A 15,651-nucleotide genomic window follows, 5' to 3' on the forward strand; every position below is an offset into this window, starting at 1 on the left:
GCAATGATTCTATGGGAATTTTCTAAGTAAGTGCAAGAGTGGGCTGCTCACTGCTAAAGAACTTTTTCCTCCCTGGTAGATGGATTTGTTAGATGAAGACAACAGGATTTTCATCTGCAGCATGCATACCTACACCAGATACGGTGAGAGTTCCTCTCAGAAGAGACATGCCTCATGGTGTTTGAAGTGTTTACAAGCAGCTCACATGTTCCTGCTTCTGTGCCCAAAAAGAAACTATTTTACAAACCCAAATTTGACTGATGAGGTCTCGGCATGAGAAACAAAAGTCAAGAGAATAAAAGAAAAATTCTGGATGACTTGAAAGTGTGTCATGGACTTGCAATGTTTTAGGTGAAGGCCTCTCCTAAGATACTGCTTTCTACAGACAAGACTCCCCAGAAAATATTCTGTCTGCGGAAAGGTTTTTTCCTGATTACTTATCAGCCACTTTTCAAAGTGAACTTAGTGCTACTGAAAGATGCCAATTCAACAGCTGAGAGGACTGAAGGTCCTTCAGAGGGACATAGTAACACACATACACCCATGAGCTGTTCCAGCTCTGGTGTGCTGGCAACGTGACTTTGTCCAAAGGGAACTTTCTTAGCCGGGAAGAATTCATCTTCTGTCTAGATTATATTTATATGGCCCTAATTACTGTGTTATCTAAATTATTCATAATCTAGAACTGTATCATTGTAGAAAGATGGGGCATTTTGCAGGCACACATACAGTCACACACACCACGCTCTGGAGCCACATGGCAACTGCCCTTTCCTCAGCCATGGCTGCTACCGTGGCACCTTACCAGGGAGGACACGTGGGAATGCGTGTTTTTGCTGTGGAAGACATGCAGCAGTTGTTGAGCATATGCATGGCAAGTATTTGCCCATGCTCCTCTTTTTCCTGCCCAGCTGCAGAACTTTATTCAGGCTGCCATGTGGATTGCAGCATACTGGATATGCATCTGGCTTGTCTGCTGCACTTGCCAACTAATGCACATTAGTTTGGCCTTTGCTTTTTTTTTCAGTATGTGAACGTGCTTTCTCAAAATAGGGAGAAACCGTGATCACATTTCATAAAACCCATCAGGTTTTTAAGCATTAAACTGTAGTTTAAGAATACATTGACTCATTTACGGACAGACGGCTTATCCTTCAGTCCATTTAATTCTGGAGACATTTTCTGCTTCCCCTGAAACCTTCTAAACATTTGTTTCCTTTTCCATTTTGTTGGACGATAAGACCAGAATTACTTACCATGCTGACAGTAAAAACCCTGCTTCCAGAGAAACAGACTGACAATCCCTGAATTTCATTTCAGTGCCCTCTGGAGCAGCATGGATGACAAAGGTTCAAACGCCCACTTGAGAGGTGTCCCTGCACCACCCACAGCCCCCCACCGGAGCACCCCAGGCAACTCAGCCGGAGCCAGGCTCTGTCCACGCTGCCTGGGGCTGCTGCGAATTGCAGCCTTTGCCCGGCACTGTTCCTGGGGCAGGGCAGCCAGAAACAGCAAGCCAAGCTGCCAAGCGTGAACAAGATACGGGACATGCCAAGAAGGGGAAAGGACGACAACGGGCTCATGCAGTCAGACATAGATATGCTAGTCTGAACAGTGTCCTGGCAGAGAAACTGCAGCTCCAGCATTTCAGGCAGCCGGGCACAGCAGGCAACAGGAGGGGACGGAGCCTGCCCGGGGCTGAGGTTCAAATGACTCCGAGTGACTGGGACCGAAAGCGCTGGTGAGTTGACACGCAGTGGCCTCGCTCCAGCCACAGGTAACAACACTGTGTTGCAAACACAGCTGGGTTACTGTTGTCCAGAGGGGCTCTGGTGGGACCAAGTGAGGCTCTGTCAGCCATGAGGTAAGTGGCCGTGACATCCTGCGGCTCCCTGAGCAGCTCCCCGCCTCCAGGTCACAGCAGGGGTCGCAGAGGGTGATGTGCATTCACCCTGCAGCTGCCACAGTTCATAGCGCTGATGACAGTGCATTTGCACTTACATGACTGACCATGCACTGCAATCACTTGAGAGACAGGCACACTCTTTCCCCGCCTTACTTCATGCCACCGTCTGCCACCTTAGTGTGGGGACACTGGCAGAGGGATGGAGCAAACAACTGAGGGGCCAGGAATGTCTTAAAGGACTTGGTTCACTGCACATGAGTTATAATGCTCAATCCAGCCCATAATGCTCAATCCAGCCCAAGCCAGATGCGCAGAAGAGAGGAATGAAACACACAGGAGATGTTCCTGTTGGCCATAGGAGTCGGACTGCACAGGTTTAACCTCAGGCATCTCTGAGGTTAAATGGTGTTCTGTAAGTTTCCAACTGCTATGCTGTGAACATCTCTCAAGAAATACCACCAGACATCACATTCACATTCACAGCTTCATTCATTGCCAGCTCTTACATCACCTGTTGTTGGCAGACTCCATCAATGAGGATGGTTTTCTGGCAATTATGTTAGCCAACCTTCTTCTTTACATAGCTGTGTTGTTCTGCATTTGATATCGGCTGATGTGGTTTATGAACTGTTTTTCTGAGAACTCTCAGTTGACATATTTGCCTGTAGTTTCCAGTTTTAATACACCATGACTGCAGGTGGAATTCTGTCTTTCGCACATGCGTTTTTTTTTGGAAGTGAGCTATCAAACTATTGAAGGAAAAGCTAAAGAGCCTCTTTGGGGAACAACAGCCAGAATCCCTCCAAAAATGGTCAGAAAGATATAGGAGGTGGATCCTGCAAAACTATCAGTCAGTTTCCAAAACGCCCAGTGAGGGCTTGGAGGTTGGGGATGGTTGGTTGGGGATTAGGTGGAAGCTGTTATCACAGGCTGGCTGGGTTATGCATTTCCTCCAATTCAATCCCTACTGTGCACAGAGCAGCAATGTACCTAACAGCTGCATGTTCTTTGCTTCCCTTTTGAGCCCTGCTCAGGCCAAAAAAGCCCTTATCAGAGGACACATTTGGGTACCTTTATTCATTAATGATAACTGAGATGGAATACAATTTCTTCTTCATCTCCATTGCCTCTGCCGTAAATCCCCATGGAATAAAATCTCCTGGGACTTTGCAGCACTACAAGTCAATTGCCAAAGGGAATTTAAACAGACAGTACCTAAGTTTGGCAGCAGTAATCAGTTGGTATTTTTTTTTTCCCTTTGATGTCCACAGTCTGCAATTGCAGAAAGTCTTACTAGCCCAGCTTGACGGAAAGGGGACGAGTCCTCTCTGCAATTTTGTGCTCTTTTCTTGAGCATTTGCATGCATGCCTTTCCCTTATTCATTATAATGACCGGAGGATCTCAGCCAGCCATCAGCATGGGAGGGAGCCTAGATGCTGTTCTTGTGGGGAGTCCACGTTCCCTGCAAGTCTTGCATAACGCAGACTTTCCCTCGGACCCGGTCCAGGATTACTTCCTGCCAGACACTTTTCCTCTAGCAATGGGACCATATGAGGAAAAAAGAAACCTTTAGGGGAACACCTCATTCTTCCTCTTCCCCTCAAACCTAAGATACATTAAAACTCTTATTATGTAAACATAAAACAGCACTCTAATGAAACTGTCAGTGTCTTTTTATGACATCCCAATATTCTGGTTTGACAGGTTTATAAAACACGTGTGCTCTTTGCCAGTCTCTCTAAAGGGTAACACCATCCTTCTGCCACCAGCTAATGACATTACTTAAGTAATTTGTGTTATGACGCTGAAGGTCACGGGTCTAAAACCTGCTGATCAGTCAAAGCAAATATCATCGCAAAAGCAGTGACTTCTTTTCTTACTCATTTTTTATCCTAGAATTGCTGCTGATGAGCAGTGCATATCCCACTGGCATGGATGTCTCAGCAGGTAGGACCTCTCATGCCATTCATGTTTCAGTACTGGAAAAACAACCACTTATGTAATTCTCATACTACCAAAAATCTGCACCACAGATGAGCCACCAAATACAAGCTGAATTTACTGTATAGCCAGATGAGCAGTCAGAAACCAAATACTTACCTAGAAGAACTGCAAAAACAAATGCCCAGAGCTCACAGAGGCTAGTTACAGCAGAGTTGTGCATGGCTGTATCAAAATTATGTTTTAAGCACAGGTTTAATGACCGAGGGCTCTATTGAAAAGATTTAGTTATCTTTTGGACCATAAACTCTGAGGATGCACAGGCAACGCGACAAACGCTAATCATATGGAGTGAAATACCAATCCCCTTGTTGGTAACTGCTTGCTCTTAATTTGACTTGTTTCTGCCTGTGAACAACCATGAATCAGGCTTTGTGTTCACTGGCAGTGTGAAGTAATAGAATGTTGCACAGCTTTAGGTCAGCTGAAAGCTAAAGCATTCTTCATATAACTGAATTTTCCCAGAAGATTTGCAGCATAAGCTTGTGAACATTATTTATAGGGAACTGTCTCACCCAGGAAAACATACAGCTGAATTTATATGGTGTAACTCCACTGAAAGGTGTGGAATTACAGCCCAGGTGGGCTTTGGCCAGCGTGGAGCCAATGTCCCAGAGCAGAAGAGGTCCTTGGCAGTGCCAGGCTGCAGTGAGTGCCAGACTGTGGTGGCTAGAGGTCCCAACGCAAGCAGATGCCCCAGTGGCAGATGCCTCCCACATTTCTCCCTTATTTTCCCATTTACCTCCTCTCACCCCGTGCCATTCTGTCTTGGCCCTGCCAGATGCCAGATGCCAACCTCTGCAGTGTTGCAACTTTGGCCTTTGCCACAGGACCATTCAGTGTTTCCAAGTAAAAAGCAGGACAGTACCCTTACTCGTGCTCCTTGAGATAAAGACAAAAGCCAGGAAACCTGGTGGAGGAAAAACATAAAAAGAGGAGAAAGATGACCAATAATATACCCATCACGTGGCATCTCTGTAGGAGAGAAGAGTGCTGCTGTGTAAAAGAGGTTGCCTGTAACGTGCGAGTATGTTGACACAGCAAACCAGAGTGGATGGCCACTCCTCTTCTAGAAAACAGCCTAAATCTTTCTCACTCTCTGACTCTCCTGGAAAAAGGAGGAGGATTGCTTGCCTGGGTGGGAAAAGTATTTTTCCTGTGAAGAAGTGAGACAGCTGAACTCTGTCTCCCCTCCAGTGTTTTCTGAACTTAATTCCTAGTCGTGGCTGGGGTTAGCACAGGTGAGCCCTGGAGGCAGCATAATGTGAGTCACTAAAACAAGTCCAACCGCTGAACACATTTATACCATGACCCAGATTTCATCAATGCATGGAAAGTCCCCAAGTTGAACTAGGAAAATATTCCTCAGATTCATTAGAAAATCTGAGGCAATCAGAGGCTTGAACTCAGCATCGGAAATGCACTCACACTTTGTTTGTTCCAAGGGCTGTGAAGCAAAGTGCAGTGGAGTTTATTAGAAGTTAACCTGATGGGTGTATTATTACTTTAACGTGGCAAACCACAGTAGGAAGTCTTGACTGTGATTTTGACCGAGATTCCTGTTATAGAACTGCCGTTCTCATGACTGGAACAGGTTCAAGCAATAAGGACATATTTTTTTCGATGTCAACTCACATGTGGCAAAGGAGCCAGATTTTAAGAATTGTAGCTGCTTTTCTTTTTTTTATTTTCTTTTTTTCTCTATACTCAGTTAAATGTTATGACCATAAGTGCTGAGCCACAGGATAAAAGTAGCATAGGAGGAAGTGGCAAAGAAGAGAAATTACAGTAACAGAACAATTGCAGTGGCAAGTTCATTGAAAGCTCCTCTGATCTGAGGGATGTGTGCTCAAAAAACTCCCAAGCAATGTCCCTGGCCTTGGCTGTTCCTTTGGATAGTCATAATCCTGGGCCTGCATATCAGTAACAGAAAACCATTAAAAATAGCATAGTATAAAAGAGTCAGAGCAGTGAAAAACTTACAGAGGTGGACAGGGAAAAGCTGTTGTAGAGGCAAAACGGGGAACAGGAGCCGATGTGCACAACTGGCCCTGCAGCTACCAGCCTCGACCAGCTGATTGCCCCAAGGAGCCTGCAGAGCCTAGTCAGAGTGCCAGCAGGAGAGACAACCTTGTGTGCATTCCTTTGGTGGCCTTGCCTGCACTCTCATGAACTTTTTTTTAACCATTGAAAGGCTGGATTGTTCTATGTGGTTTTTTCACGGTGAGGTGTTTTATGACCGTGTTGTGCTTTGGCCTGCTGCTGATGGCAAGCTTCGAGTCCACAGGGCTGTATAACGAAGCAAACTGGCCAAAGGTCAGGGCTGGCAACATGGGAACAATGCCAGTTTTTCGCAGTACGAGCATTATCCGTTGACACGTCCTGATGTTAAAAAGTATTCAGCTGTTGTAAATGTGAAACTTGCCATTCCCCACCTTTTAGAGAGGTGATTTTTTTCCTGTGAGGTGAGACCAGAGGAATCAGACAACCACTGAGCTCTCCGAGAGCCAAAGACGACTCAGCCACATCCCTGTGAGAACAGTTGTCTACCTGTCATTATTTAACGTGTTGTCAACGGTATGTTCTGCGCTATGAAGGCAAAAAAAGAAACAGGAAGATATATTAAGCCTGTCTGTTATGGTGACTGTGTTTAAAAGAACAAAGAGCATTTCACGCTGCCCAGAGTTAGATGCCTAGGGTGGGATTTCTCTTTCCTAGCTTTATATGTCTGTCAAGTCAGTCATCTGTATCTGAGCTAGGCAACTTCGGCTGCCTGCATAGTCAATTGAGAAGAACAGGAGCTTCCAGAGGGCAAATCACTCTGTCTTATTTTAGACACCCATAGCAGTCAAAAGGAGGACCCAACATCTGCACGGTTTTCACTATACACTGTCTCCGGTTCGGTCCCAGGGACAGGACATCCACAGGCAGCCAGGGCATGTCTTCAGGAGTCCAGTTCATGCAACCCAAGATGATTTGCAATATGATAGCATGCAGCCTGTGGGGGTGACTGGGAGACCCATTTCAAAAGCACACTTCCAATGTAGGCAAAGATGCAAGTATAAACACACAATCTCTTCTTTACAGAAGACAGGGCTTTGGATAAGCATCAAGTACAGGTTGTACCAGGCAGGATGTTCTCACTTGATCCTTATGTACCACTATCAAGTGTAGGTGAACTACTTGCTTAGCACTTGCATTGGGGAAATATTTATCACTTATTCATTAAGGAGTAGACAAGAATGGTCTTTGAGGAAAGAAGATTTCTAACTTTACATTCAGTAAACTCCTTTTCTGTGGACATAGAGACAGCCTTATTTGGCACCCATGAACCTTTTGTTCCATATTTTAGTCAGTGTTATTGCTGCTATAAATGAATATTGTTGCTATTTATGCTTTGCTTACAGTAGGTGTAGCCAGGACAGGAGAATGGGAAGTGGGAAGTGCAGTGCACAGATTCATTCCTGATTTATTTTGATTTAGTTTCTGCCACAACTAAATAATTTTGACAGTGCTCCAGATGTACTAGATGTTGTACAATTGCAAAGATCACTGTCTTTGCTGATCTTCCAGCTGCACAGAGAGACCAATACAACAGACAGGGCAGAAGGCAGAGCAACATTAAACATGGTGGTGGAAAGGTGCATAATTGTGCCTCTGAAAGCTATTTTCACACGCTCAGTTTTTCTGAGTTGTTTTATACCCCCTACACACACACATAAATGGCTATTGCTCTGTGACTGTATTTAGGGGAACTCTTCTTCCTGTTACTATGACGAAAATCTACTGATTTTCAGTACTGATTCAGTTCTACTGATGAAATTGTCAGTACGAGGAGGAAAGGTAATTAGCGTGGGTCTCAAGTCAATAAAAGCTCTTCTAGACATGTCCCCCCTTTCACAGAAGTTAATGCCAGGCTGATTTTCAGTAGTTCTGCAGTCTGTATTTCTCCACTTAATCCAAAATGTCCCCTGTGAGAATGCAGGGAGGTACCTTACAGTAGTGGGCACTGCCTGTGTCAGCAAAGGAGGCTCCTACACAGGCAAGAACAGAGTACAAGCCAAATGCACCGAGTCTCACAACAGTTGTCTGGATTTGGCATTTAAAAATGGTAATTAATCTCGCTGAAACTGAAAGGGATACTTGAAGTGTGTTGATTTGAAGCTGTATGTTGATACCTCATTCTGAAAACTGCCAGCAGGACATGTGCATGGTGCACGGTGTCTCAGAGTTGAGAGTGCAGAGTCATTTAGTGTCACATGTTCCATGCCAGAACAGTTGGGAACCTCTTGGGAAGTCTTTTGTTCTAACATTATTTAAGATATGGGTTCAATAATGACCTTAATGAGAATACCTAAAATGTACAATGGGTCAATCACCTTGTAAAGGAACAGGAAATAGTTGCAAAATGCATAGGGAGGGGCTAGTATTAGAGAAGTCCAAGAAAATGTGTTGCCTTAAGGAACTGCTGATGTCTTCTGTGACTAATGTATTATTGTTCACAGAACAACACAGGTTATACACTTGCCCATACTGCTTAATGAGGTATTGAACCAAACACTTCTGTATCTTAAAGAAAACTGTTCTTTTTCGTCTGAAGCTTATGCGTAAGAACCAGATTCAAGGGAAAACTTCTTGTCTCTGAACTCCTGTAATGTCTGAAAAAGCAGTAACATATGAAATGGTGAATCACAGAGAAGAAAGTCTTGCATTTCAGCAGCAAATACATTTTGTCAGTGCAGGAAAGTAGAGCTGGCACTGTGCAACTTTGAATTTGCAACTGTGCTCTTGCACTCAAAATTGCCTGAAAACATTTGCAATCAAAATCAGACAGGTACAAAGACAGAGTAGCAGTTCCGATGCAAAGAAGTGCAAATGTTGCATGGGGGCAGGGGAATAAAAATGTTTTAAAGAAGTGTCTGAACAAGAAAAGGAAAGAGGCTTAGAGCATGAGAAAGTGGAGATAGCGCCCACAATGAAGAAATGCATAGTAAAACACCCAGGAGGACAAAGATCCCAAGCAAGCAGTCTGCCTGAAGCTAGGAGAAGACAAGAAGCAAAGCAGATAGATAGAAATGTAGTTGGAGAGGAAAAACATCTAGGTCTGTTGTGGAGGAAAAAGTAGCAGAGTTTTTTGAATTCAAGTATTGGATAACTGTAGTAAATGTTGGAGTGACAACCAGAAATATGAGACTGGACAATAGGCAAAAGGTCAGAAGTGAAGAGAGAGATTTTGAGTCACCATTCAGGTAGCACCTATAAGTACTGCAGCACATGAGGTCATGAAGAATTGTACACATGGAAGCCCATAATAAATCCTCATCCTCCTTCATCTTTCAGTTAACTGGATTTATTCCAGTTCAAAGCCAGGGATTCTTTAAAGTTCTGACTGTCTTCTACCTACCTTCAGCACCCCCTTCTTACATCCCCTTTTTGTTTCACTTTTACAGTATTGGCCATGTTGACATGACAGCACAGCCAGCTCTTATACTTCAGAAAGTGCCTCAAACTACCTAACCTTTACACACAGAAATATCTGGTGTAACATCTAAAGCATCTCCTCCTCCCAGAAAGTAAGATACTGAGGTCAAAGCTCTGGCATTCCAATGGTCTGTGTGGACACAGCAGGTACCTAGGACTGGCATTGTAAGCAGGAACACCTCCCAGTCATGCTTCACTACCATGAAAAGAGGACAGGTAAGTTAGCAGCCGCCTTTCTGCTTCTCACATGCAGGAAATTCAACTGTTTACCGATAGCACAGTTTCACAGCAACTAAAAACCATGTTTTGCATCAATGCTCAGGCTAACTTATTATGGCTTGTCACATCATCGAAAGTCAAACTGGCAAATTCCTTTTCTAAACTCCTCAGGATTTATGAATTTGTAAAAAAAAAAAGTTACATGTAGAAGACACCCTTAATTTTGGGGTGTCTTTGATGCAAACTCCTCTTCTGCTTGTTCTTTTTCTCTGTTCATCTACGTAGACTGCAAAACTGGCACCATTATTTTCTCTGTACTTGTTAGTCCTAAGAACGTTGGTGCTGCGGTGCAGATTTCAAGCTACAGGAGCTTGGAAAACTAAGTGAATCCCATCCCACATTAGTTTACAGAGACCCCCATCAGACAATTATTTATTGAAAAGAGGAGAAGGAAGCTCTCCCAGTCCCTCTCTTTCTTGGAATAGCTTTCATATGCATACACAGTCTGAAAAAAACCAAATTCTACATGAGCAAGTTTATGAAAGAAGGTCATGACATTTCCGCCAAAAGGACGTGAACTTGTTCCTGTTGAGATTGCTAGTTAAATTCATAGAGTCATAGAATCAGAGAATAGTTTGGGTTGGAAGGGACCTTTAAAGGTCATCTAGTCCAACCCCCCTGCAGTGAGCAGGGACATCTTCGACTAGATCAGGTTGCTCAGAGCCCCATCCAACATGACCTTGAATGTTTCCAGGGATGGGGCATCTACCACCTTTCTGGGCAACCTGGTCCAGTGTTTCACCACCGTCATCGTAAAAAATTTCTTCCTTATATCTAGTATAAATCTACCCTCTTTTAGTTCAAAACCATTACCCCTTGTTGCAACAGGCCCTGCTAAGAATTTTGTCCCCATCTTTCTTCTAAGCCCCCTTTAAGTACTGAAAGGCTGCAATAAGATCCCCCCGGAGCCTTCTCTTCTCCAGGCTGAACAACCCCAACACTCTCAGCCTTTCCTCATAGGAGAGGCGTTCAATCCCCCTGATCATTTTTGTGGCCCTCCTCTGGACCTGCTCCAACAGGTCCATGTCTTTCCTGTGCTGAGGGCTCCAGAGCTGGAGGCAGTACTCCAGGTGGGGTCTCACCAGAGCAGAGTAGAGGGGCGAAATCACCTCCCTCGACCTGCTGGCCACGCTTCTTTTGATGCAGCCCAGGATACGGCTGGCTTTCTGGGCTGTGAGCGCACATTGCCGGCTCATGTCCAACTTTTTGTCCCCCCCAAGTCCTTCTCGGCAGGGCTGCTCTCAATCCCTTCATCCCCCAGCCTGTATTGATACCGGGGATTGCCCCCACCCAGGTGCAGGACCTTGCGCTTGGCCTTATGGAACTTCATGAGGTTCACATGGGCCCACTTCTCGAGCTTGTCCAGGTCCCTCTCGATGGCATCCTGTCCCTCAGGCATGTCAACTGCACTACTCATCTTGGTGTTGTCTGCAAACTTGCTGAGGGTGCACTCGATCCCACTATGTCATTGATGAAGATATTAAACAGTACTGGTCCCAGTACGGACCCCTGAGGGACATCAATTGTCACCGATCTCCACCTGGACATTGAGCCATTGACCACTACCCTCTGGATGCGACCAATTCCTCATCCACCGAACAGTCCACCCATCAAATCCATATCTATCCAATTTAGAGAGAAGGATGTTGTGGGGGACCATGTCAAAGGCCTTCCAGAAGTCCAGATAGACGACATCCATAGCTCTTCCCATGTCCACTGGTGTAGTCACTCCATTATAGAAGGCCACTAGGTTGGTCAGGCAGGACTTGCCCTTGGGGAAGCCATGCTGGCTGTCTTGAACCTCCTCCCTATCCTCCATGCGCCTTAGCATAGTTTGCAGGAGGATCTGTTCCATGATCTTCCCAGGCATAGAAGTGAGGCTGACAGGTCGGTAGTTCTCAGAGTCCTCCTTTCTACTGTTTTTGCAAATGGGTGCCATGTTTCCCTTTTTCCAGTCACCAGGGACTTCACCTGACTGCCGTGACTTTTCAAACATTGTGGAGAGTGGCTTGGCAACTACATCAGCCAATTCCCTCAGGACTCTGGGACGCATCTCATCAGGCCCAATAGACTTATGCATGTTCAGGTTGTCACGAACCTGATCTTCTCTTACAGTGGGAGGGACTTTGCTTTGCCAGTCCCCATCTTGTGGTCCATCCACTCAAGAGGTGTGGGAAGAGAGGTTGCCAGCAAAGACTGAGGCAAAAAAGTTGTTGAGTACCTCAGCCTTCTCCTCGTCCATTGTTACCAGTTCGCCAGTCTTGCTCATTGGGGGGGTACGCTTTCTTTGACCTTCATTTTCTGGCTGACATACCTGTAGAAGCCCTTCTTACTATTCTTTGTGTCCCTTGCCAAGTTCAGCTCTATCCATGCCTTTGCCTTCCTGATCCCATACCTACACAACTGGGCAGTGTCCCTGAACTCTTCCCAGGATACCTCTCCCTGCTTCCACTGCCTGTGCGTTTCCTTCTTGCCCTTTAGTTTGACCAGCACGTCTCGACTCAGCCATGCCGGTCTCTTGCCTTCCTTGCCTGATCTCTTACACCTGGGGATCGAGAGCTCTTGTGCTCTGTGGAAAGCGTCCTTAAAGATCTGCCAGCTCTGTTCTGCTCCCTTATCCCTGAGGGCAGTTTCGCAGGGTGTCCTATTGACTAATTCCTTGAAGAGCTGGAAGTTTGCTTTCTTAAAATTCAGGGTCCTGACTTTACTCTTTGCCTGACCCATATCCCTCAAGACTGCGATCCCCACCCATGCGTGATCACTGCAGTGCAGGTTGCCTCCAATCTTGACAACACCGAGTAGCTCACTTGCATTGGTGACCACTTGCATTGCATCAGGTCCAGTCCTGCATCCCCTCTGGTAGGGCTGTCTATTACCTGGCTTAAGAAGTTATCCTCAATGCATTCCAGGAGTCTCCTGGATTGCCTACAGCTCACTGTGCTACTTTTCCAACAGATGTCAGGGTGGTTGAAGTCCCCCAGCAGGACAAGAGCCTGTGAGCATGATGCCTCCTGTAGCTGGAGTAAGAAGGCTTCATCAATAGGCTCCCCTTGATTGGACAGCCTGTAGTCGACACTAACCACAAGGTTCCCTTTGTTGCCTCGATCTCTAATTCTTACCCATAAGCTTTCAACCTGCTCGTGGCTATTCTTCAGAGACAGCTTTTCACACTCTCTCCATTTCTTGATGTAGAGGGCAACCCTTCCGCCCCTCCTTTCTCACCTGTCCCTTCTGAACAGCTTGTAGCCATCGATAGCCACACCAGTCGTGGGATGACCCACCAAGTTTCAGTAATGGCAAGTAGGTCATAGATTTCTAGCAGCATGGCGGCTTCCAACTCCTTCTGTTTGTTGGCCAAACTCCCATCAGCTTCAGTCAGAGTTAAAGTGGAATGTGAACAAAATCCAGAATGGCTCCCTAGGCTGCCTAATAAATTTTATGCAGTTGTTGCTGTTTTTAGCAATTTGGTTTTTAGACAAATTATAGAGATATGGAAAGCGGAGGAACTAGAAGAGAAACAGAGAGAACTGTTTTGTCTGGACCAAAGGAATGCTGTTACAACATGTTCTTTAAATAATAAATTGACATTGTGAGTTCAAAAGAAATGAAAATGAAAATATTTTTCTTTCTCAATATCACTTTGAAACAACCAATTTTTTGCATCTTTCTCCCCATGAAATGGATGATTTTCATCAGAATTCAAATATTCTTGTGCAAAAATACCGCCCTCCCATACTGTGTTTTAAGCAAGCAAACTTTTTCACGGATTTGACAAGCTTTGTTTATTTGTTTACCGTTTGGAATTTCCAAGCATATGCCAGGTACATCATCAAAAAACAGAAACAGCTGTTCCTGCTCTGCTGAGTATAAAGAGCAAATTTAAAGACAATGCTGCAGTTCCCAAGCTGGTCATAAGGGTTTTGTGGTGAGGATGAGGATAATCTCCTCAGGCTTCGGGACCTACCTGGCAGCCTCTGGAAGGCAATGAAGGTGACAGGGTACAAGGATCAGGATTTTGATCCTTGCATCTGGTTAGGCTTATTTATGAAAGAGCACAGATACAGGATGAAGGTCAGTGAGAAGGACAATTTTACCCCCACGGGACAAACGTGACACAAGCAGAGCAATCCAGGTGCCCAGACCTGAGGGTACCAAGGAGATAAACTCAGCTATGACTCACATCCAAGAGCAGACCCTTCTGGAGCAGCAGCAAGAGGTCAAGTAGCATGGCCAAAGGTGACCTCAGGTGCCTCTGCGTAGGCATTTGAATTGCTCCTGGGGCGTTTTGCCTTCCCCACTTCCTGCCTCCCGACGCTGCTCCGGTGACCGCTCAGCCCTTGGGAGCAGCACTGGAGCGTGAAGCCACAGGCTGTTTTTCTGGGGAATCATCCTCTCCTGGAGAAAAACAGCTTCCCGGTCACTGCTGGCCGGAGGGGCACTGCACTGCCAGCCATGTTCAAGTGCAGGTTGTGGCTGACTGTTGCCAGAGGAGTAATTAGGACAGAGCCAAGCAAGCAGCAGCTCCTTTTACTCAGGGTTTATTCCTTCATCTTTTGATTGTGGCTGCTAATTGAGGTGTTAGCATGGCTGTGGTCGCATCAAACCCAACATCAGATTTGCCACTGGCTCTACTATGAACTTTGTGGTGTCCAAAGGAAGTCTAAGTGCTATATGGAGAAACCTCTTCTAAGAGGGCACAGCCCTAACAAGAGAGAAAACAAGACAAAAGCTCATTATTTTTCCTCTTGAAAATACATATATAGACACTGTATTTTTAGGTATTTTTTAATCCTGTTCTGTTCTACCTGAAACTGAGTTTCTCCAGCTGGATGTCCTCAGCTCCCGTGCCTCCCATCAGCTAGGCCCGCCATGGAAATCTGAAAATGGTCTACAACATTTGGAGGCTCTAATACAATTACTGGAAACACAGCAAGATCCACAGGGCTATCTAGATTGACCATTAAATTGTATTACCTGCAGACTACAAAGTGAGAAAGCCAGAGGGGAAAATGACACCATACATCAGCTTCTATACTATTGGATTGTATAGTTGCAACCCAGACAAATTAGGCAATCACAGGGGCAAATTCAACATCATCTTGTTAAGAGCTTGTTTTCAATCCAGTTCCTAAAGTGTTTTAGGACCCAGACAAATAGAGGCTCTTCAGTTGTTAACCACTCATTGTGTTGCACACTGTGATGACTTCACTACCTATTTGTTCTAACTCAGCCCCAGGGAGAAAAAATGACAGCATAATCAACTTCAGGACGTTAGTTATTTGGGTGAAAACATGAAGCATGAAGTAGCATGAAGACACAATGAGTCTATTTGAAACTGATAATCAAAAATACTTATGGCTTGAATCTCTTCATTAATGTGCTTTTGCTATTATTTTTCAGTGCTGTGCGGCATAAATAACCTATGAGACTGTCAAATTGTAAGCTGGTTTTGTTTTGGTAACATGATCACTTCCTGTGTCTGTGACTATCTCCTTCTGATCGATGGTGGGAACTCTTGAGGAAGTTTGGGGTCAAACACATGGGATGACTTCAATTGGCTGATTAAGCAAGTTCTCATGGATGGATGATGTTCCAGCCTGGGGTGCTTCCTCATACATGGCACTTAACTGTATGTGTAATGTTAAGGGACTTACCGTAGCTTATAAGCACAAAATGACCAAATCAGGAAGCTGTGTCACACCTCCATTTTGCATAATTTACTCCTAGAGTTTCAGTGGTTTGTGACACCACCGCAGATGAAGGCATGAGAATGCAAGCTTCCTTTAATTATGCAAAACAAAACCAGCACTGCACTGCTTCCAGAAGGATTTAACATCTAGCAATTTTTGGCAATTCAAAAGGTCAAGGAGTTCATACTAGCTGTGTTTGTACTGATAGGCATTTGGGCCTTACACATATTTCTCCTTTCCATTCATCTTTCAGCCCCCTCCCTCCTGGGTCCTCTTAGCAATCACATGCCACT

General features: G+C 45.1%; 1 long non-coding RNA gene across 1 annotated transcript in view; it reads left to right on the top strand.

The window, feature by feature from the left end:
* The first annotated feature begins 1,328 nt into the window (after positions 1-1,328).
* The window catches only part of LOC142080467 (uncharacterized), a 39,359-nt gene continuing 25,036 nt past the window's right edge, over positions 1,329-15,651 (top strand). The window contains exon 1 of the long non-coding RNA XR_012672990.1: positions 1,329-1,741. This is a non-coding gene — a long non-coding RNA (uncharacterized LOC142080467). The remainder of the gene's footprint in view (positions 1,742-15,651) is intronic.

This window comes from Calonectris borealis, chromosome 3 (genome assembly GCF_964195595.1).
Source record: "Calonectris borealis chromosome 3, bCalBor7.hap1.2, whole genome shotgun sequence".
Classification (NCBI taxonomy): Eukaryota; Metazoa; Chordata; class Aves; order Procellariiformes; family Procellariidae; genus Calonectris; species Calonectris borealis.